Source organism: Argiope bruennichi, chromosome 1 (genome assembly GCF_947563725.1).
Source record: "Argiope bruennichi chromosome 1, qqArgBrue1.1, whole genome shotgun sequence".
Classification (NCBI taxonomy): Eukaryota; Metazoa; Arthropoda; class Arachnida; order Araneae; family Araneidae; genus Argiope; species Argiope bruennichi.
Window position 1 is genome coordinate 65,647,547 of NC_079151.1, and position 25,343 is coordinate 65,672,889.

General features: G+C 26.7%; 1 long non-coding RNA gene across 1 annotated transcript; it reads right to left on the bottom strand.

Annotated features, from left to right (window-relative positions):
- Positions 1-566: 566 nt before the first annotated feature.
- Positions 567-20,567, bottom strand: LOC129981122 (uncharacterized). The gene is made up of 3 exons (XR_008785288.1): positions 20,462-20,567; positions 15,786-15,894; positions 567-940 (listed from the first exon to the last, which is right to left on the bottom strand). It is a non-coding gene; the product is annotated as an uncharacterized LOC129981122 (long non-coding RNA).
- Positions 20,568-25,343: the final 4,776 nt, after the last annotated feature.

Sequence of the window (25,343 nt, forward strand, 5' to 3'; positions counted from 1 at the left end):
GAATGCTTGATAGTTTTCTATTTAGCCATAGCAAATTTCCAAGCTAATGTATGTTTTAGTTGTCCACAAATATTTTAAATCTATAAAAAATGTCCATATCAATATCTTACTAAAACTTAAGGTATTAAAAATTTTCAGATTTTTCATTCTAAATTCAAGATTTTAGATCTCTTATTCTTCAGGCCTTGGTGGCCTGGTGGTAAGATCCCGTTTTCGGATTCAAGGGTTCCAGATTCGAAACCCAATTCCATCGAAGAACCGTCGTTTAAGCGTTTCTGGGGCACATTAAATCCGTTGGGGCCAAATGTCCTCCCGCTGGTGTGGCTGGACCTCTCTCAGATATCGTCCTCGTCATCTGATTGTGGCTCGAAATTATGAAGTTTGCCCCAAAATAGCCCTAGTGGTGCTTTAATAATCGGGACGTGCATATAATAATAACTAGATAAATAGTAACTAAACTTACTCTTGCTATTCAAGCAGAAAAAAATACGATGAATAGAATAAACGTTTATTCTGTGAAAGATTTCATAAATGTAACCGAAGGAAACAAGACTTTATTTAATTCATTTTTCCAGCCCAGATTTCATCTCTTCGAAAGCAAATAAAAAATTTCATTTGTTTAGAAGCAGAATACATAGCTTATTGAGATACGCACTGCAGAACAAATCTTTTCCGATAGTGAATATAAATGGATCTCTCTGTGCAATATCCGGCAAAGTTTACGATAAATTTTCTTTGAAGAACATCCAATAAGCTTTCTGAAATATATAGGTAACAACAGTCTAAAGAAATCCGTTCACAAAGTGTAACAAAGCATTCGAAGTTACAATTTCTTTTTTTTTTCTTTTCTTCTATTTCATATCTTTTACTGGTCTAGTTTTATTTTACTTCCACCAAAAGAAACCTACTCTGTTCCTCGGTTTGCCAATTTTCTCGTTTTCTAAAACAAAAGAACCGAGAATAATGTTAGATTCCCGAAGGATGCAATTGTTAGTGTTTCTTGGTTCAGAAATTCTGTATTTTTTTGTTGTCGTTTATAAAGACTGAGAACTGACTGTTTTTTAAAAATATTTCAGAGAAAAATATTTTTGGCCAATACAAATGGATCTGAGATAAGCATCCATTGTTTTAGAATTATCCAGGAATTCCTAATCTTTGTTTTATTTAGAAAGATTGTATGTGCTATTATGATTTTTATTCATTCAGAAAAATAATATTCTTCTATTTATTCTTTATATTATAATATTTTTTCTTTTTATTAATGAGTTAGAACTAATCTTTTTACTGCAGCATTTTGATAGCAATATCATAAAGTAGTATCTTTATATTTTACATTCTGTTTGTTCCTTAACTTATTTAATTTATCATTTGTTAGTTCAAGCATTTTGTTTTACAATAATAATATATATTATACCATTAAGCCAGATATATAAATTAAATAAGTAAAGAACTTAAAAAAAAATAGAAACGTTATCATTTGAATGCCATGTTTGCATTATAAAAGATGCTAAAATTTGAGCAAACATAATTCGCAAACAATATGAGAATTGATAAATGATACGAAAAGGTAGAAGGTATTTTGTTTGAATTATGTTAATCCCTTAATCAGAAGGAGGTATTTTGTATGAATTATATTAATCCCTTAATCAGAAGAAGGTATTTTGTATGAATTACATTAATCCCTTAATCAGAAGAAGGTATTTTGTATGAATTACATTAATCCCTTAATCAGAAGAAGGTATTTTGTATGAATTACATTAATCCCTTAATCAGAAGAAGGTATTTTGTATGAATTACATTAATCCCTTAATCAGAAGAAGGTATTTTGTATGAATTACATTAATCCCTTAATCAGAAGAAGGTATTTTGTATGAATTACATTAATCCCTTAATCAGAAGAAGGTATTTTGTATGAATTACATTAATCCCTTAATCAGAAGAAGGTATTTTGTATGAATTACATTAATCCCTTAATCAGAAGAAGGTATTTTGTATGAATTACATTAATCCCTTAATCAGAAGAAGGTATTTTGTATGAATTACATTAATCCCTTAATCAGAAGAAGGTATTTTGTATGAATTACATTAATCCCTTAATCAGAAGAAGGTATTTTGTATGAATTATATTAATCCCTTAATCAGAAGAAGGTATTTTGTATGAATTATATTAATCCCTTAATCATCGTGACCATGCATCATTCTACTTCTCTAACCAATAAGGTGAAATTAAAGTATTCAAAAATGCTATATTTTGGCACAAAATAATCCTCTTTTATTAAAATTTTCTGTGTGGTCTTTCTGAGTTAGAAAAACAAAATTTCTGAAAAGTAAGAAATCATCCAATTAGATAATAAAAAAAGACAAACGATTAAAAACGGTTGAAATGATTTAACACTTCATTAGATGCCTCTAGATCTAAAATCTCACGTGATGACTGGTTATAGATCATACAATATGTTATTCTTGTTTCGCTTTCCTCAAACAAGTTTTATAATTACCACTTAATATATGCTTTAATATTAATCATTATTAATTAATTAATTTTTTAATATTAATTATATTTTAATAAGAACTAATAACATTTTTTACTTATTACATTGTTTTATCGCATTGTTGCAAAAGTATGCACTAAATATTCTTCAAAATGTTTTTCTTTCAAAAGTATTCTTTGAGTTTATCATTAAATTAAAAAAACCCATTATTCTTTAAAACTATAAAAACTGCTGAATTAATAAAAAATTACTAAAATTAATAAATAATTAAACATATCAATTTTACACTATCATTTACAGTTTCTCTGAAGGAAATTCACGTATTTTGTTTATTCCTCCTATTTATTTCAATAGTTTACAACTTAGAATAAGCACGAAATATATAGAGAAACAAACTGTCGACTTTTGGCACTTCTAAGGGATGAAAATTGTAGTGTTTGGCAAGTGATGATAGGAAATAGAAGTAGAATCTTCACTAATATCCCCCCCACTTCCTAGAATATTTATATGCATAATTAAAAAGACTTGAAGCCGGCGTCCTGGCATAGGGGTAGCGCGTCTTCCCCGTGATCTGGGCGTCCCGGGTTCGAGTCCCGGTTTGGGCATGGTTGTTCTTCTGTTGTTCTATCTGTGAGATGTGTGAATGTGCCCTCCTGTAAAAAGGGGTTGTGCAAGCGAATGAGTGATGCGTGAGTAGCAAAGTCTTACTCTTGGCCCTAGTTGGCGCTGCTATAAAAAATAAGAGACGTCCCCCTCAGGCTTAAATCGCTGTCTTCGTAACAGCGGGCTTGCCAGTGGCAAGTGCCATAAGAAACAAACAAACAAAAAACAAACAAAAGACTTGAAACCATTTGTAGCTTATTTGTACCAGGAGGCAAGCATTCGCAAATGAGCTGATCGATTGCTTTTCATTAATTGGCAATAAAAATTTCAAAATTTATTATAAACTTACAATACTACTACAGAATATATGCCTTGGAAAGATAGATTGAAAGCGCATGTCAGAATATAACTTTGCATTAAAATAACTGCAAAGTTTAATTAGAATGTTAAAAAAACAAGTTAAAAGAAAAATATGCTATGAAAAGTATAGTTTTTACTTATATCGATATAAAATAGAACTTTTCAAGTAAGAACATTAAAAAAAAATCTGAAATAGTTTGTTATCTATCAAACTTCTTTCAACTACTCAACTTCTTTCTTTTTCTCTTCCCAGAGCGAATTACTATTTCAAACTGAAGGTTTTTTTCCCCCAATTCCTTGGTTTGCAACTATGAGCGTTTCTCATTACTATACTCCCTCCAAAATTCGTAATCCTTGTTGAACTAAATTCAGATTTCTATCCACCATGCAATTGTCTTTTTCGGATGGATTCGACTCTTAAGTATCGATTTCTATAGTAGCAATATGCTCACTTACCTCGGTAAATTCATCGAGTTCGCGTTTCAGATATAATGAGAGCTTTCTTCCTGTACAGGCCATTGAGCACGAATCCTATTGAACTCACAAAAATCCAATAATTTAAAAACTTTTATTATCTTTGCTGGTTTTCTTTAAAAAAATTCTATTGGTTTTTTTTTTATTATTTTTGACTTTTCGTTTCTTTTTGATGATAGCACTAGGTTGATGTTTACCCAAATTTCTATTATATATGCTATTCATAAAATTAAAAAAAATAAAAATAAAAAAATGAAATTTTTTTCATGTACTGAACTGTAGTATAATATAATGCCAGATATTTGTTATTCGATTCCAAGGACTGTCATCAGTATTATCAAGAGTTTCACATGCAAATTCTGGAAAAAATGTCAATTTTTCTGTATTGTACATTAGTTTTGATTAATTTCTAAAGTTATTTACAGCTGACTTTCAAAAATGAAAAGACAAAAGAAAAAATTTAGGGGGAGGGGATTAAATCGAAATATGATTGAATAAGGAATTTAGGAAAAATTACCATCAATTATGGGGTTCAGTGTTAAATTTAGCTTAAAGTGTTAAGTTAGCTTTAGTTTCAGTTTAAATTTATCATTTGTTAGGATTCCATGCTAAATTTAATCTATGCTACCATTAATTCCACGGTTCAATGCTAAATAAGTAATGCTTGGAACACAACACTTATTTTAAACAGAAATCACACTGTTCAAGAAATATATATATGACATATATGTCATATATAAAATATATATGCCATATAAAATAAGAGTAATAAGTATTATAGGTAGTTAATCTGACAGTGTTGGGTATTTTTTAAGTTGAAAAAATATTTCATCATATTTTATCAAATTTCGTAACTCTCAGAATAGTATTTTACAAAAATTTAGATTGTACTAAAATTCTTACAATTGCCAAATATGGTATATGTATTTTTAAATTCAATACTTGTAAAAGCTTCATCACAATTAAAATATAGTTCTTAATTATGAGTATTATTTTCAACAGATTTATCAAATAAACATTTTTTAATTTCACAGAAAATTTGAATTTAGAATAGCATAAGCTAAATAGTCTGAGGACAGAAACAGTTTCAGTTTTTTAACTATACTTGTTCCTTCAAGATTTGTGGACAAATATAAAAAAATGTTTTTCCGTATTCCTCGTGATGCAAATGAATATATTATTTGCATATATTAGAAGTAGTAATGAATACGGCATGTACTGCAGGTTTATAAATACTTTCAATTGATGTTAATTTATAAAACAATTCAAAAATGTTAAAATTCATGAAAAAATTCAATATTACTTTATTATTAAAATAAGAGCTTTCAACTAAGAATAAATTTAATTTTTTACTTTAGTTTTATATTTCATATTTTGAAAAATATGTTCCTGTAGTTATTGAAACATCTCCGTTAACTCAAAAATTTCTATAATAAAAACTTATATAAAGTATTAAAAATTTCTTTTGTTTTAATTTATCTTACTCTAAGAAATTTGAATTCTTATTTAATTCATCTTACTCTAAGAAAATTTAATTAGAAATTCTAATTGCTCTAAGAAATTTTAAGTAAAAGGAGAATTTAAAATCTTAAAAGCAATCAATTGTAAACAATCCTGCATCAGTAGAATTTTAATTTATTTCAAAATATAAAGGCAATATATTATTCCCAAGTATCATCTTTATTAATTATTTAATTTGTATTATAATTAGTTAAAAATCTTTTATGAAGAAAAAAACTATTTTCTACAAGATCTATACCAAACATATAAATTTAAAATAATTAATTCAATCTGACAAACAATTACTATAATAAAACATTTCGCTTTTGATTCAAAATTAGATTGTCCTAATATTTTTCTGAATTGATTTGAATCTACTTTATTATTTTAAATTAGCTAGAAATTTTTTTCTAGTATTTGTGTTCTTTTGAGAAATTTTCTTCGCAAATCAGAAACGAATTATTTTAATATATTCTTTATTCAATCACTAGATAGTTAATAAATGTAATGATTTAAATATAATGACTAACAATTTATACACACCTGCAATTTAAAAATATGCCATTTTAGACATATTTATTCTCAAAAACCATTTAAAAGCTGTTACTAAAATTTACTCAAATTTCTTCGCAAATAAAAATAAAAATTCGATATCGTCTGTATTAATCATATAAAAAAATTGACAATGTTCTATTTTTTAATGGGAAAAAGAAATTTAGTTTTAAATTCTATTAGTATTTTTTGAGTATTTCTTATTTTAGCTCTTCTATTCTTCTTAATTAATGTACAACAACTAGCTAATTGAGGTGAGAAATTTCGATCTATGTTTAACTATCAATAAATATAACCATAGCAATCATCTTTATTTGTAAAAAGAGAACATTTGGGACATTTCATCTTATAAAAACGCTAAACTGTTATAACGTCAAAATAATGCTTCCAGACATGGTTTTCAATTACTCTCGCATGCAATGGAGAGGAAGGAACATTGGGAGGGGACAAAATTTTTTCCATTTTTATTAAATTCGTTGCCATCTCACTATCCAATGGGGTTTGGAGCTTTATTAATTTTCCCTCCGTTGCCGTCAGCGCTGATGCCACTTTTGAAGAATAAATATCCAAAATAACCAAGAAGGAGTATGATATCACTCAGAAACAAATGTAGGAAAAGACTGAACTTTAAAGTATTAAATATTCATCCGCATTGAAATCCTGAGGCAGTTATTTTGTCGTTACTAGCTGTCTATGCCTCGGTGGGGAGAAGGGGAGAAGGGTTGCATTTTAATTTTTTCGAAATTTTTCATTCGCTGCGCTTGACAGACAACATTAGTTTCAAAGATCTCGCTTCGGGGAATATTTAAACGGAAGCAAAGTTTTAAATCGATGCTTTCACAGAGGATTTTGGTAATGTGTTGTGGAGGATTATTTGGTTGGTAACAGTGTTTCTACATATATTTTTTCCATTTTCAAAAGTTATGTTTTTTTTATTTATTTACAGTATTTTCAAGGAAGAAAAGTAGCCATACATGTCTAGAATATTTTTTCGAAGATATATATACAATTTGTAAAGCGTACTGTTAGATTGTATATTTTAAAATAAGATTTCCAAAGAGATAAGTACTTTAAAGAATTTTATTGTAAAAATTCTAATTTATTTAGATTAAAAATTTATAATTCAGTGCAAATATACAATACTTTATATAAAAATATAAAGATTTTTGAAAGTTATCTAACACGCTAAAATTCTTTCCCATTATAATCTACGCGTTGCTGACCAAGTTGACAGTTGGAATTTTGTAAACTTCCCCATATTTGAAATTTCAAATAATTGATATCGAATAGCTTTTAAGTTATAACAAATTCTTAACAAAAAGTAAAAAAAAAATACAGCAGTTTTCTGAATTATAAACTTGTATAAATAACCATCATAGAGTCCCAAACACAGAAGTATATTTAGTTTTTTTTTATCAAATTAGCGCTTATTACTACAACATGGTCTTTAAAAATTATAAAATAAGAATTTTTTAAACTTATTTCTTAAAATACTTCTTCAGCGAATCAGGTTATTAAAATTATTTAATTTTCTGAATGAATCTTTTAATTAAAATATTGAAGTTATTTTGGTATTTCACTTTAGAAAGTGGAAGACCATATTTCTCAAATACATTTGATTTACTAAATATAGACATCGGTATTCTCCCATGTCCTTTTCAAATGGCTGCTCTGAGATCATTTAATACTTTTGATTTGATTTGTACAAAATTTTTCTGAAAATACCGTTCCAAAACCTGCTGCATTAGAAAGTATTGGAACAGTTTATGGCATACTTTCAGTTGGAAACGGTTGATTAAAATGTTAATATTGATAAGCAGACAAATTTGAAATTGAAATCAATTTTTACTTAAATTTATTTTGCTTAGATGTATGATTCACTTTTTATGAATATCTTTTTTGTTGGCATTCTTTTTTTTTAACTTTATAGCACTAAGTTTCAAAATCTCATATTATAAATCAAATGAACGAAAAAGCATTTCAAAACGCACATGTATAAGCATCTTAAATAACAGAGTTTTAAATTTTTTTTTATTTTCTAAACTTTGATTTATAAATCATTATCATAATCAAAATGAAATCTTGAATTTAACTTTCCAATCCTAAGTCATAAAAAAGTAATTATATTCTGTGGTGGTATGTAGATTATTAAGAGCCATGCAGGAAGCAACAGGACGAATGTTTTTGGGAACATTTCTTTTAATAATCACATTCACACACTAAACAAGCACACACACAAAGACAAGACATTCACGCGCGCGGCTTCATAGTTCAGCGTCACATCTCATTCTAATTGCAATCGCAATGCACTATGGGATGACATATGGGATGGCCTAATCAGGCATCGCCATCTAGTATCCAAAATAGAAGATAAGAGTAATGCAACTGCTACAATTCCTTATTACTCATGGTGATTTTGATGAATAGTTACAGAAGCTCATTGATAGATTAAAAATAGTTTCTCTTTAAGCGAAATTCAGAATGAAAACCATATTTTCGATGCCTACATATATAAGATTGCTAAAAAATTATTTAACAAAAACTAAATGTTTCAGCAAAGAACTGACTGGTCTTTCATCGATTTCACTTATTAATTCCAAGTCCTGTTCCTTATAATTTACAGAAGCTGCTTACATCCATAAATATAAAATTATTCTTACAAAATGGTCTAAAATGTTTGTTCTTTCAATCCTTGGAAGAATTTCGTATATAGGAAAATTTATGAGTATTGGGTGTAATGTATGAATATGGACACACACACACACACACACACACACACACACACACACACACACACACACACACACACACACACACACACACACACACACACACACACACACACACACACACACACACACACACACACACACGCACACACACACGCACGCACACGCACACGCACACGCACACGCACACGCACACGCACACACACTTTTTCTAGGTAATAGGTCGACAAGAACACAATTTTAGATTTAATTTCAATTTATTTTTTCATTGGCTAGCAAGGCTTATACACGGAGATTGCCAGGGGTGAAAACGCATTCTTTCATGCCGGTACATAAAAGAAAAGGTATCAGAAGTTTTTTTCCATCAGTGTTTTTAATTGAGAGATTCTCTAATGCGTTTCGGCGTAAGAAAAGAGAATTTCTTGTAATTTTGAGCGGAATGATATAGTTGTTAGGGATTTTCGACCTCGTTTGTACCGTGAGAATTGTAATAATAAATAATCATCAACTTACCACCTTAACAATTTTAGAACGTTTGTTAGAAATAAATAAATAAATAAGTGGGATTTGTATCAGTAAATACAATCAAGTTTTAGAATAAAGTAATATGACCTACTGTAAGAAAAAAAGAAATAAAGTGTTTAGATAATAGTAATAAAGCTTTACATAACATTATATATATAATGCAGTAAATATTCAATTATAACTATAAATAAAGTGAGGAATCAAAATTTAATTATATTAATTGATTCATTCTTAATGAAGTTCTAGAAATGTTAAAATAAGTTATTGTCATCAAAATCACACAAGTGTACGAAATATCAAAATTGTAGTATTTCAAAAAGTGACTGTAAAATTGCTTTCAAAATTCCATTTACACAAACACGAAGCGCAGATAATTAAGTAAATTTATTTGACAAAGTTAAAAAGGAAATAAATACTTTTTGCAATAGCCAAACAGTGTTTTTCTTAATGGAGAATCACGAGTGCTGATATGTGTCATCCTACACTGATAATTCATTTACGTTGACTAAAAATAGAAGCCCCCGGGTCTCCTATTCTGTATTTTTCTCAACTAACTTAATGCAAGCAAACTCGACCTTCCGAGTCACAGAAAGTGAAGCAACTCTCAAACTTTACTTAGGGCTAACTAGTGCAACACAAAGGAAGAAAAATGTCCGCCTAAGTGGTAAAACGAAAGAAGAAGCGACAACGCAAACTTCTGGTCAATATTTGAAGAAGCTGGACCATTAGCGCTTTGATGCAGCTATGGGGGTTCTCAATTACGGTTTCTCTTTGTCCGAGAAAAAAAAATGGGGAATTCATTGTAGGAGATATAATTGAGGGTCCTATTCAAAATAATTTTTGAAAAATTGGTTAGTTTAACTTGCAAAGAGATAAATTTGTAGATTATTTTTGAAAGAATGTGTCTCACTAAAGTTCTGTAAATTAATATAAATTTTAAGTCAATTTTTAATAAAAAAAATATCTCGGTAATGTTGAGTTCATTAATCGAATATGAATCCTTTAACTACGATATATAAACGTCACATGTGCATACGATAAACATATTACTTGAATAACAGCACAAAATGTAAATTTTGTAAGACTTTACTATTTGACAAAAAAAAAAAAAAATCATAAACATGCTTAGCCTTTCCTTAACTTTTAGCACAATTAATTAACTATAACTTTCCAATGCAGGGAATAATATTTAATTAAAACCATAAAGTTAAGGAATTTAATATTTCATTAATTATATATTTTCAGTAATTATGCATATAATTTCAAAAAAACTCATGACTAATTTTTATATTTCATTGAAGGAAATTAAATATTATTTACTTTTTTTTTCTTCGGATACAAGCCTTTTTTCATCAATAAATATTTAAAAAGTAATTTTTAAAAAATTGTTCTCAGTTTCTTTCACTGATCATCCAAAGATTGTCAATAATTGAGTATTTTTTTTATGAGTTTCTTGATATTTACTCGCTCTTAGATCTAATTTTGGAAAAAATATAGTTATATTTCATTCTAGATTGTATTATATAGATAGAAACACAGATTGCGCTAGAATGCCATATCATATTTAATGAGCAAATGTATACTATTACCATGGCTATATAAAATGAATGTAGAAATTAAATTAAAAAAGTTTTATAAAACAAAGTTTTTAAAAATCCAAAATTATAATTAAAAATATTAAAATAATTTTTATACGAATTGTAACAACGAGCAGGAATTCGGATGTATTTCGAATCTGAGGCGAATAAGCGTGCGCGCACAGCAAAAATTTACCATAGTTCGGACACAAACAATATAGAATCCTGAAAAGATACAAAGAAAATATTTAAGAAAGTCGGAGAAAATATGTTGAAAACATATGTACAAACTTACTATTTTATGTAAGATATGAAAAATGTACTTGTGTAATGTTATGTAAGATACGAAAACGACTTCTTAAATATCAGGTTTTCCATGTATTCATTTTTCAATGTATATTTAGAATTTAAACTAACTGGAATGGTTTCACCAAACCTTTCTCGCACACTCTCCAATAAACTTGTCATGCAGGAGAACGCCTTACATGGCATTCATGTATAAGAATTACGAAATATTTATCTTTAGCATGAATTTAGCATTTTTACGGAATCTATTGTGGCAACATTTTCGAGTTATTTGGCGATCAATCTGTAGAATGCGTTAATAGTATCCAAAAATCGAATTTGTGTTTTGGACATTTTTTTCCACCGATTGAAACAAAATTCCATTTGTAGTCACAAAGTCAAATTGAAAAAATTTGGTATATTAATTTATTATAATATTTAAGTCAATGTGTTTTTGAATTATTGAGTATATTTGCAAGTTTCTGAAAGTGCAGATCGATGGACAATCAATCCTTGGTTGGATTTAGCTCAAAATTTGTCAGAAATTTGTACTAGAGATGTTGAATTTGTGTACTGAATTTTATCGATTTAGCCTCCTTTTTGTAGTTATATTAACTTACATTCGAACAGGTGGATAAAAGGACTTTCTTTGAGCAGGTTGTACTCAAAATTTGATAGAGGTCTGAAAATTTGGTGTACCAAATTTCACTCATCTAACTTGAAGTGGTTTTTTAGTTATCTCTGCGACAGACAGACGAATATTTTCTGAAAATGTGTTTCTCGCACTCCGAGAGGTCTAAAACGTGGAGATTCGTTAAAATTTCGAGTTCAAATTTTTTGACAATTACTATATTTCCTCTATACTACGTGTACGAGAAAGTAAAAATCAGTGCATTTTATTAAAAAGCAATCAGATCTTAGATATGAACTCCCCTATATTTCTTTTTAGCCATGGTTAGATACTTTTTTTTCTTCGAAGCTATTGCATTCTTCCCAAAAAATGAATTTTATCCTCTCAGTTGCACGCATTCGTTTTTCTTTATCCCATCGTTATGCAATGATGGGTCTGAATCACGCATCGAATTACTAAATTTTTAATCTGCAATTGAAAAAAAGTAGTAAATAATTTAAAATGTAGAAATTACTTAAAAACGTATCATTACCTCAAATGTCTTTATATTATTCTAGGGATTAAAATAATAATAATTGCCTCAAGATATGTCATATAATTAAGAAGTTAATTAATCCGTATGTGAAGTGATTAATGTATTATATATATGAAGATTCTATGAATAACTATTTTAATCATTTTATCAAGAAACCTTTATCCAAAGTCTATTAAAATTTTAGAAGCAACTGAAATTATATATATTTTGCCGCAAAGAGTCATTGAAAGAGAAAATGGAAATTTTTTTTAAAAATGCATTTCCCGATAATATAGTTGCAATACTAAATGAAAAATCTGAAGAATGTAGGCAGTAATTTATATAATAAATTTAGTGCGTACACGGATAAACTCTGTTAGTAAAGCTGAAAAGATACCATGCCACATATATTTATCTTTTTGTCGCCAAATGAGGTCGGTAATACTTGCATAATATAATAATGGCAGCCTATAAATTAAGTTACAAAAAACAGATATTTTAATGTTAAATAAACAATTCATATTTAGAGAATTTACTTATTCCAGTGATTTATGATGAATTAACATAATTTTTCTACAGCAAAATAACTCGTGTTAGCATGCATATTGCACAAAAGTGTCCAGAAAAAAGAGTGTTTTTGTTTAATTTAATCCAACCATTAAATAGATTTTAGTCGAAGAATTCTCACAATGAAATTAATAAAATAAATTTACCAATTCGTTACAGAGAAAGTAACAATAAATTTTAGAATTAATATTAATTGAATTCTGAATTAGGGAAAACAATTCAATCTCCCTATTCATATATAATATAAAAGTATATGTCTCTAATAACTACTTGCAGGTAATTAAAATACTCGATGAAAACAGTTTTTGTTTTCCTAATCTATGATAACATCTTATCCGAAAGACAAAGATTAGTCGGCAATTTATCCCCATAATCATCTGTCAGCATATCTGTATATTGCAAAACATAGTACAAATTATGAACTGAATGAAAAACATTTGAATCAGATGTCTGAAAATCTGCGGACTTCCATCGATTTTAGTTCATTGTCGGCTGCTCAGAATGCGATATCTTATTCACCTTGTCGGATATACTGCAAATTATAAGCTTGATGAACGTTGTTTCATTCAAATGACTAAAAATCTAACTTCTTCGACATCCATCGCATTGCATTCATAGTCGGCCGATCAAAAATTGTTCACAAAATGCGGCATCTTATTGACCTGCCACCCTATCGATTATTTGCCAAATATAGTTAAACTACTTAAACCGTTATTTGGATATTTCAATTGTTTACTGCATATTAACTTTAAGGTAGTTTTTAAATTATTATATTCTAGAATTATTTTATTATATTCTAGTTTTTAAATTATTATATTCTAGAATTATTTTATTATATTCTAGTTTTTAAATTATTATATTCTAGAATTATTTTATATTCTAGTTTTTAAATTATTATATTCTAGAATTATTTTATATTCTAGTTTTTAAATTATTATATTCTAGAATTATTTTATTATATTCTAGTTTTTAAATTATTATATTCTAGAATTATTTTATTATATTCTAGTTTTTAAATTATTATATTCTAGAATTATTTTATTATATTCTAGTTTTTAAATTATTATATTCTAGAATTATTTTATTATATTCTAGTTTTTAAATTATTATATTCTAGAATTATTTTATTATATTCTAGTTTTTAAATTATTATATTCTAGAATTATTTTATTATATTCTAGTTTTTAAATTATTATATTCTAGAATTATTTTATTATATTCTAGTTTTTAAATTATTATATTCTAGAATTATTTTATTATATTCTAGTTTTTAAATTATTATATTCTAGAATTATTTTATTATATTCTAGTTTTTAAATTATTATATTCTAGAATTATTTTATTATATTCTAGTTTTTAAATTATTATATTCTAGAATATATTTTATTATATTCTAGAATATATTTTATTATATTCTAGTTTTTAAATTATTATATTCTAGAATTATTTTATTATATTCTAGTTTTTAAATTATTATATTCTAGAATTATTTTATTATATTCTAGTTTTTAAATTATTATATTCTAGAATTATTTTATTATATTCTAGTTTTTAAATTATTATATTCTAGAATATATTTTATTATATTCTAGTTTTTAAATTATTATATTCTAGAATTATTTTATTATATTCTAGTTTTTAAATTATTATATTCTAGAATTATTTTATTATATTCTAGTTTTTAAATTATTATATTCTAGAATTATTTTATTATATTCTAGTTTTTAAATTATTATATTCTAGAATTATTTTATTATATTCTAGTTTTTAAATTATTATATTCTAGAATTATTTTATTATATTCTAGTTTTTAAATTATTATATTCTAGAATTATTTTATTATATTCTAGTTTTTAAATTATTATATTCTAGAATTATTTTATTATATTCTAGTTTTTAAATTATTATATTCTAGAATTATTTTATTATATTCTAGTTTTTAAATTATTATATTCTAGAATTATTTTATTATATTCTAGTTTTTAAATTATTATATTCTAGAATTATTTTATTATATTCTAGTTTTTAAATTATTATATTCTAGAATTATTTTATTATATTCTAGTTTTTAAATTATTATATTCTAGAATTATTTTATTATATTCTAGTTTTTAAATTATTATATTCTAGAATTATTTTATTATATTCTAGTTTTTAAATTATTATATTCTATTTAAATTATACTTCACAACCATACTGAATTGGCGAAGAGTTTTGCCGGCGAAACTCTCACTCTCTTGCCGACGGCTTGCCCCCCTGCTAACGCCGCCTCTGCACCAAAGAACCGCCATATAGCCGCAGTTCAAAATTACAAGGCCCGTCCCAAAACAGCCCTAGTATTGCTTTAAAACGTTAATATAAATAAACAGACTAGACTCTGTATTTGTAGGTTAACATATTATCTCCCCTCTAATCAAAATTTGTTTAAAACAAATACGTTATTATTGAGATTGCCCACTTTTTTCCTATCACAGGGAGCAAAACCATAAAAAATCGGAACCCGCAAAAAGATTAAATATAATATTACGATAACAATATTTAAACTATAAGTGTTTAAAATATTTTTAAAAAATAAAATCTGGTTTATAAATTGACAAAAAATTGATAACAATACATAAGGATTAAAAATATACTATTAGTATGATCTCGGTATAAATCCTGTATTTTACTTAATTTTATCCATATAAATTGATTCTTATATTTTCCAAGGGCAAAAAAATAATAAAAGCTAGGTATAAAAGGTCTTAGAAATGAGCATATAATATTACAATCAAGCAAAGATATGTTAGTAATAAATTTTCATTTTAATTTAGTGGTAGTTCCAACTTTATTTTTTTAAATAATTAAGTTTATATTCATGCTTTTTTAAATATCGACTTTCTTATTATAGTTATATTTAAATTTAAAAAGACATTTATTAATTAAGTTCTCTCATGAAAACTGATAAATTAAAATGAGAAACTTTTATTAACTTACTACTATAAATCTTCCCTCTTTGTCAAGTTCAAATTGATTGCATACGGAATTTACATTTTCAGGAAGTATTTTCTCCCGAATTTCTTTTGGCGGGTTCTACTTCTAGACTCTGAAAAATTACAAACACTGAAATACGAGAAGTCATACATTAGTCATTTTAAAGTACAATGACTAATGATGTATGCCATTGTGTGGGTACATTTCAAAAAAAGTAAATCCGAAATTGCGTTTTCTAGCATTCTTCTCTTTTATGTGCGACTGTTTTCGAGAAAAGCAATTCATCACAGTTTTAATGCTATTTTTCAGGTTCTCTCTTTAATAGGGAAGGAAAAAAGGAAATTATTTATCTTGATTTATATATGCTTATTTGCTATTTGAATATTTGTTTCCAAAATTTATTTTTCATCCTTCCCCTTTGAGAATATATTTTAAAAATCGTATTGTTATCTATATATTTAAATTAACTTACGAAGAAAATAAACGAGTTTAAAAAAAAAAAAAACTAAAACCACTAGAAAGAATATCCAGATTTTATTTTATAACTTATGACCATTAAATACATAAGCAGTGGTCATATCTTCATTAACATCTTGCAATATTAGAGCGAAATCACTAAAATTACACCTTACTAGGATACGAATGTATCCCTCAGCACCAACAATTGTAAAAATTTCATCATTTTTAAAATAATTTCTTATTAACTTCAACAAACTTTTATTTGAAAAACATTACATTTTAAATGCATAGACGATCAGAGATGTTGCAAAAGGAATCTAATTTGCAATTTCAATTCTTCTCTGTTTTTATATCAGTTTTAAGCAGATTTGTCTGAGAATACCAAATAAAAAATGAATAACAATTTTATACAAATTTTGATATGGGATTTTATTGAATAATTTTATATGCTTGATTATTTAACTATTTCATGTTTTAACAAATTTGAAATCTGCCGATCACGCTCATTCAAATTTTTTTTAAAAATTGAATTTACGATCAAAACCAATGAAGAGAAACACTACTCTAAATTAAGTTCCATTCCGTAGTCTTGAATATATATATCTTCTTCATAAACAAACTCTAATTGTCAACTTTATTATTATTCATTTAATGGCGAATTTGTAAAAAAAAAAGTTGCGTTTTAACTTTTGAAAACAGTTAATTTAAACTCAAATTTTAATGGAAGAATTAATCATTAGATGTAATCAATGTTCTTAGCACAAAAAGTATTCGATTAGAATTCGTTTTTTTTTTTGTCTTCGTTTTTTTCTTTTTACTGCTGAGATTACATTTACTGAAGCGTTTTATGAATAAAAAGAGTCTTTTTTTCTCTGCTTACAAAGCAATTGACAAACATTAATGATTTATTATTTAAGTATCAGTTCTCATATATGCTATTGTTTAATTCTTTTAAAATTATTTAAATGAAGAGGATAAAATTAATTCCTAATTCTTATCGAAAGATAATTTGAAATTTAACATTTATAATAATTCCTTATCCTAAGATAAGTTCTGAATGAAGAAAGAATAGAATAAGAGACATTTTGACTTCAAAAATGACAGTCTTTGATTCTAGTTATTAAAGCAGTTTCTAATTATAAAAAAATTAAACAACGATAACTGTATAGAATTATAAGTTAGAATTGTTATAATCATATATTTAAGAATCTTCTTCAATAAAGAAAATGTAAATTTCAAGTTTATGTAAATACATATTTGTTATCAATGAGAAATAAAATATTACACAAATGGGATTACAAATATTAATTACAAATAGGAAAAGTAATATTTGCTCATGAATGAATTGTTTTACTCCGTTCAAGATCTATATTAAATAATTGGAAACAACGATTAGAAAAGTTCGAAATCTCAAAGCAATTCGAATCTCTTTTTCATACTTACAGGATTCCTAATACATTATTTTAGTAACGCATATGGGATCAGATTTCATTATTTAGGAAAAATAACATTCCCTGCAACGCAGAGCATAGAAACAAAGAATACCTTCCATCCATTAATTGGTGAAAGGATAGATACCATATCGAGGACAATTAAAAGAGGAATTATCCCAACTGAAGTGCTATCTCGTGTCTGTTCAGGAAATGAAAATGGGACAGAAAGTAAGTAAAAGATGTTGGAAGAGTAAAAGAATTGGAGGATGTAATCAATACAATGGACTTCTTCAACCATAGAGACATAATAATTAACTGAAATACGACCCTCTCAGAATGCATTGAGGTAAATCTGAATAAATTTGATCTGTTTGGGGCATTTTCATCCTGTTTGTTCCGCAAAAAGTTGAAAAAAGTTCTTGAATTCGAAATCGATATGTCTCGAAGTCTGAATCAGTTTAGTTCATGTGTAAACGGTTGATTATATTAGAATCTTGTTTTTAAAAATTTCGAAATGAAATGTAATGGGAGACAATTTGAATCCCTTGAGTGTGAAATGGTATGCTTTCCCTAAGAGTGAAAGGTAATTAGATGTGTATTTGCTTTAATGTATAAACTTTGAAAGCATAAAAAGATAGCTTAATATATTTATTCTCAAATCAAATTAGAAGGTATACATTGCAAAGTATTGAACGCTAGCAGCATTTAACCTCAGCTATTTCAGTGAAAATTTAGATTCTGTTTTCTTTGGATTAAATCTCGTATGCATAATATGATATTCATGATTTCTATAAAAAATATTTTTACGATATTATATTACCTTAAAAATATTGTATTTTGAGATATTATATTGTTTAAAATGTGATATTAACGACATGTTTATTTAATTGATATGATCTATCATGATTATAATTGTAACTATCCTAATAGAGTCAAGTTTAAAAACGTAATAGGCTGGCTCATCATTTTCGGGTCCGATTCTAAATTTAGAGGAAACTAATTTCACTTTTTTATTCATCATATGAATTTTATAGACTTTAAACATAATAATTTTGTAGTTCTCAAGAATGGAAGAAAACCGAACGAATAAATCTGATGAAATTAGAAAGCGGTTTGAATTTCAAAACATCAATATAATCCTATTGTTAAAAATTAGGAAAGAAACATTTTCATTAGAAATTGCCAAAATTGAGGAAAGATTCTTTCAAATATTAAGTTAGCATCTTTAAAAATATGTTTTTTTAAATTTTAAGATGGTGTAGAAATCGATTTTGCTCTTTAATATTTTCAAAATTTATGGGGAAAACTGCCAAATATTTTCTTTAATTAAAGAAAATGTTTAAATAAATCCCAAATTCTTTTCATGATGCATGTTTCTAATGCCCAAAATATTTATGCATTGCCTCTAGATCAAACGTTCTGATTTTAAAAGTACCAATATATACATATACCCTTCATTATTAGTAGAGACAAAAATAATGATTGAAGTAGACAATCAATCAAAAAGTGAATTTATCCCTGGTTTTAGATTCTATACTCGTTTCCAAAATTTACAAAAGTTGTAAAATTGACTAAAGTGTAGTTAACACCCCCAGAATAAGGAATTCTTAAAAGATGGCATATGTTTGTGAAATTTTCTTTATAATGGAATTTTTCATAACAGCATTCTCACTTCAATTTGAATTGCATCCTTTTAAGGGCCCTGAAATTCCTTGCTTCTAGACACGTATAATAATTTGGAACCCAGGAGTGAAAAGACAGTGCACCTTTTTAGAAGCTTTATATTTTTAAAAAGAAAGCCTTTAAAATATTTTACGCCTTAATGTGATATGATGAAAAAAAAGTATTTTACATCTTCATCCTGCTCAATTTATGGAATTACTTTTTGGCAGTCTATTTAAAATTAGTATCAAGAACCGATTGCATAAATATTACAAGTTATCATTTGACTATTTTTAGTAAATTAAATTTGGCGTAATTTTTTTAAATTTAATTTTTGAGATGCATATTTTAGCATATATTATTAGAATGATCTTGTATTCTATCTAGTTGGACAATTTTTTAATATAGCATTATCAATATTAATCTGCGGTTTTAAAAAGATTTGCTCACAATTAGATTAAAGTGATTAAATAATTATCAGTTTTTACATTGCTATTTTAAAGATAAATGTAATTAAAGATTATAACTTAGGTAAAGTGATTTTGATCACAAGACAGAAATGACATGATAAAAGTTAAATGCATTCTTGTTCTTAAAAGATAGGGATTTAATTAATTAAATGTTGTTAAGAAACTATCAATAAAAAACAATCATTATGAAATTCAATTAAAGTAAATACTTCTTGAACCAAACTAGTAAAATATGCATTGTATTTAGAAAGCGCTAATGCTGCTATAACTAAAACACAAATGAACTTAACCAAATTAGAAATAAATATTAAATTTGAATGCAAAAGAAAAGAAACAAAAATAAAAAATCTGCCTGAAGACTTTTTCTAGGAACACCTTCAGGCAGGAATTCATACCAAGGATTTTTTTTCTGTGAGAGGTCTGACTTCGTCCAAAATATCGATCCCTCGTGACCCGAAAATCCCAAGAAATTGAGGTTTAGGGGATAAGAAATATTATCACAAAATTAAAAACAATAAATTACTCGAGCAGAATATTATTTCAAAATTGTTTTCAATCTAACTAAGACCACAGCAAAATTGAATAAAACCATACTACAAAAAGACCATTTGATCATAAAACCAGAAACATTAATATACGAAAGCAAAGCACATACCAGTTGAAAGCAACACTCCAAAACATTTTGTAGATACTTGTGAATCAATGCACATGCACCAAGGTAAACTAACTTTCATTTTCCCGCGTATAAAGCTGCATACGCCTACCAAACTTTGTCAATACCAAACTTAGTCAATTGTGCCTCGTCATCATAAGAAAAAAAAAAGGAACGATCTCAGCGCCATCTATTGAGTTAAAAATCAAAGTGAATAAACTAGAAAGTTTATCTTTAGTTGCGAAGAAAAGGCATAAGTTAGAAAATAGATATATCCTCTCTTATTTAAACTTCTGGCCGTTATAATTATTATACGGGAAAACATTTTTTTAATTAACATTTTTTTAACATAATTTGATTATAAATTTATCCTGAATAAAATTAAAGATGAAATTTATAATCAAAAGTTACATAGAAGTTCTGGATTTCCTAAAAGATAATAATATTAATGAACTTAATACTTATGATTTTGAAAATTTGTACACTCATATAACTCCATAAAAATTAATAGAATTTTTAAGTAAATAAATTAATAGATGTCTGTACTTTTATATATGATGGATATTTAAATAGACATTTTATTTCAAAAAATGACTGGCTTGAATTGAGTAAATTCGATATTTCTGAAAATTATATTTTTAACGGATTTAATTGTTATAAACAAGTAAAGGAAATTCCAATGGCAACAGCTTTCTCAAGTGCTTTAGCCAATATTTTCCTACATTATTATGAGAAAAAATAATTAAATACAATTTAATAAATGGTTGGAGATATATTGCTGATCTACTTTTGTTAAACTTAGATAATGCTAATGTTTTTATTGATTGTTACTCAAAAGATTTAGTTTTAACTGAAACGAACAAAATCAACTTAAAACTACCTATCTAGATTTAAAAATAGAAATTCTAATGGAAAAAAGCCTTAATAGGTATTTATGATAAAAAAGATGAATTTACCTTTAAAGTAATTGAATTTAGTAGTTACCATTCTAATTTAAACTCTTAAGTTTTCAAAAATTTGAATTTTTCACAACTTAACAGGAATAAAAAAATTGTAATAACAAAATTTCTTATATTGCATTTCATTAAAAACTTAACTATCACGGATTTTTCAAAAAAAATTCGCAATATAGAAGTTTTAATAAGAGAGGGTTTATCTATTTTCTAACTTATTCCTTTTTTTTCACAACAAAAGATAAACTTTCTAGTTTATTTACTTTGATTTTTAACTCAATAGATGGCGCTGAAATTGTTCAATTTGTTTTCTTATGATGACGAGGCATATTTGACGAAGTTTGTTATTGACGAAGTTCGGTAGGCGTATGCAGCTTTATACGCGGGAAAATTAAATTTAGTTTACCTTGGTGCATGCATGTGCATTGATTCACAAGTTTTCACAAAATATTCTGGAGATATATTTTCAACTGGTATGTGGTTTCTTTCATATATTAATATTTTTTGGTTTTATGATTAAATGGTCTTTTTGTAGTGTGGTTTTATTCAATTTTGCTGTGATCTTGGTTAGATTGAACAAAAAAAAAATGAAATGATATTTTTCTTAAGTAATTTATTGTTTTTAATTTTGTGATACTATTTCTTTTCTCTAAAACCTCAATTTCTTAAGATTTTTGGAATAGGGTTAATGTTTTGGAGGAATATCAGACCTTTCACAGAAAATAATCCCTGGTTTGAATCCCTGCCTGAGGGAAACCCATTTTTTTTGTTTGTTCTTTTTTTGCATTTAAAATTAATATATATTTCTAATCTGGTTAAATACTGTTAATGAATTTTTCTTGAATATTATGTTATAAAAAGTTTATTAAATTCAATATTCTCATATTAAATAATTTAATATGACTCAAAATCTGTGATTTGTTTCATTAAATTTAAGCACAAATTTACCTCCGCCTATTTTTGTTCATCACTCGTAAGATCATGTGTAGATTTTACAATATGCTATCCTTGTTTTCTGATCGAGGATGAAAGATCTTCCGAAATTCAGGAGTTTACTTCACTTTCACTGCAATTACATTACACTTTCTTTGGAAGTTTTAGCTGATGTTAGAAGTGTCGAGTTTCGCAGTTTTCTTTACATGAATTAAATTTCAGTTTCTTTGCAACAACTTTTTTTTTTGCTAAAACATTAAAGTCTTTTGTCTTTAATGTTTTATGTCTCTTGTCTTTTTTGCTTTAAATGTTTTTGTTAGCCGTTATGAATTTCCTTCTAAACCAACATATCTTCCAAGATGAGATTGTTAAAATATAATTTGTTGTTATTTACGCTTTATAGAATGGTAAAGAACAGATATGTATAAAGCAGACAAAACACACACAAATAAGCAAAATAACGCATATGATACTCTAATTGAAAATCATAAAAGGCATTTAGGATGAGATGACAACATTGCCAATTTACACTGAAATCTTGCTCAATTAAAAAATTTTAAAATCCTTCATTTCTTTGATAGGTTTAACAAAAATAACACCAGCATGCTGGCACAGGAGTAGCGCGTCTTTATCATGATCTGGGCGTCCTGGGTTCGAGTAATGGTTCGGGCATGGTTGTTCTTCCTCTATTTTATCTATGAGTTAAGTGAATGTGCCCTCCTATAAAAAAGGCGTTGTGCAAGCGAATGAGTGATGCGTGAATGGCAAAGTCGTACTCTTTGAGTGATGTCCGAGTTGGCGCTACTAAAACAAGAGGCGCACCCCCTATCGGCTTAAACGACACACAAAAATAGTGAATAAATAGTGAACGTGAAAAGCGTATTTAAAATTATCAAAGATAGTACCAAATATTTTCACTTCTAATGCGTGATTAAAGTGAGTTTAAATTCTTCTAAAGTGATTTTGATCAAATATCTTCCCTCCTAAAATGCCAGATCTTACGTTTCAAATTTTTAGCATCTAGGTGTATGGTAGGCTAGAAGTATCAGCAAGATGAAGGACTAGTATCAATGTAAACTGATACGTTATCTTACCCTACTACTCAACTTGCCCTGTCCTCCTACGTAAACATTTAGAGATATTTAAAGAGATATTAAAATGCTCCAGAGTACTGAGGGAAAATTGGTATTTTCATGATCATTTCATTTGAAATGCATGTCTTAGTAAAAAAAAAGAGTCTAAAGCATTCTATTTGGAGACATTAAACAGAAGATTTTACTATAGTGACAATTGCTTGTATATTGTTATATGGTTGTATACTATGTTTACCTATCTAGTATTTCAGTTAAAAGTTTTACATAAAAAATAATTAAGAGTATATGGTTCCTGTATAACTAATATCATGTTAATTGACATTATTTAGGTAATCCATAGGGTATATGTATGAAATTGATATTATGCTTTTAAAAATAATATGAATTATTTGTTTACGTTAGTATAAAAACTCATCATAAAGAAAATCACAGGAACGAGGTTAATCGTAAGAGATTCATTTGGAATTGGAAATAACAATACTCCCAACAAGAAGATACCAACAAATAGTGAATAACTGTACCATACCCTTGCATACATATCAATCTCAAAAAAGAAATAGTCATAATTTTAATATCGTTAAAGCATCGATTAATGGTGAGATTTACTGAGTTTTTGTATTAAAGCAAATGTCTTAAATTTCGAGGCATACAGATTAAGTCATATTTATTCATTAAATTAAATATAATTGAAATAATGTAATTTCTTTTGACATTCAAGTGAGCCATTAGAGAATAGAAGAAATGGTCAAAAGGAATCTCTAATTATGCATTTAAAATCATTATTAAATGAGAAAAAATATCAAGCCTTAAATTAATCGCTGGTTTTGAAGTTCTTAAAATATATAGTGAGATAATATTTAGTCGAACGCTTAAAACTCTTTTACTTCTAATGAAGAAAAGAAGAATAAATCGCAAAGAATAAGTTTTCAAATTTCTTCCTACACTAATTAGCAGCACATTTTTATATTATCAAAGAAATTTATAATATGATTATTCTGTGTGAAAATCGATTTGAATTAAAGGATTTCATTAATTTTTTTTACAAAGTCTTTGTCAGATTGAATTTTTAAAAAAGGATAATTTATTATTCGAGTGAATAAAATTCAAAGAAATTATCAAGAAAATATTGATGAAAAAAAACCTGATGACTTATTGAATTTCATTCACTAAACTGTAGAGCTTTTTCAAATGTTCTAATTGAACTTTCATTTCCTTACATACCTCATTACGAAAAATTGCTTTATTCTATTCCTCGATTTATCTCATGAAGACATTTTTTGAGAAAATGTAGCAAATTTTCAACAAGTAATGAAATGCAAGGATATCTGTTTGCATATATAATATATATATATATATATATATATATATATATATATATAGTATTAACTAAATAGTAATAAATACCAAGATAAAGAAAAAGAATAGAATCATATGGAATGATTAATACCTAATCATCTCTTTTTTTTATTAGAATTTCAATATTGCAATAGTTTCTGGGAAATTCATTATTAGTTAAATTTTTAATGAGATTTGTTGCTTCAATATACAAACTCTTACTTGTTATTACAAACCCTTTTAATTTTGTTGACTTGCGAGAAAATTAAATTTTTGAAAATTTTAGTTTAGATTAGAATGGTAATTACAAAATTTCGTTATTTTAAAATTGAATTCATCCCTTTTATCGTATATACCAACTATTGTTTTATCATTAGCAATCTCGATTTTTAAATCCAGAAAGGTAACTTCAAGATGATTTTTATTTGTTTCTGTTAGATTTAAATCTTTTGGAGAGAAATTAGTCACAATATTGGTATCTAAGTTTATCAAAATTAAGTCATCAATATACCTAAAATATTTATTAAATTATATTTAATTTTTTCTCATAGTGATGTAGTAAATATTTTC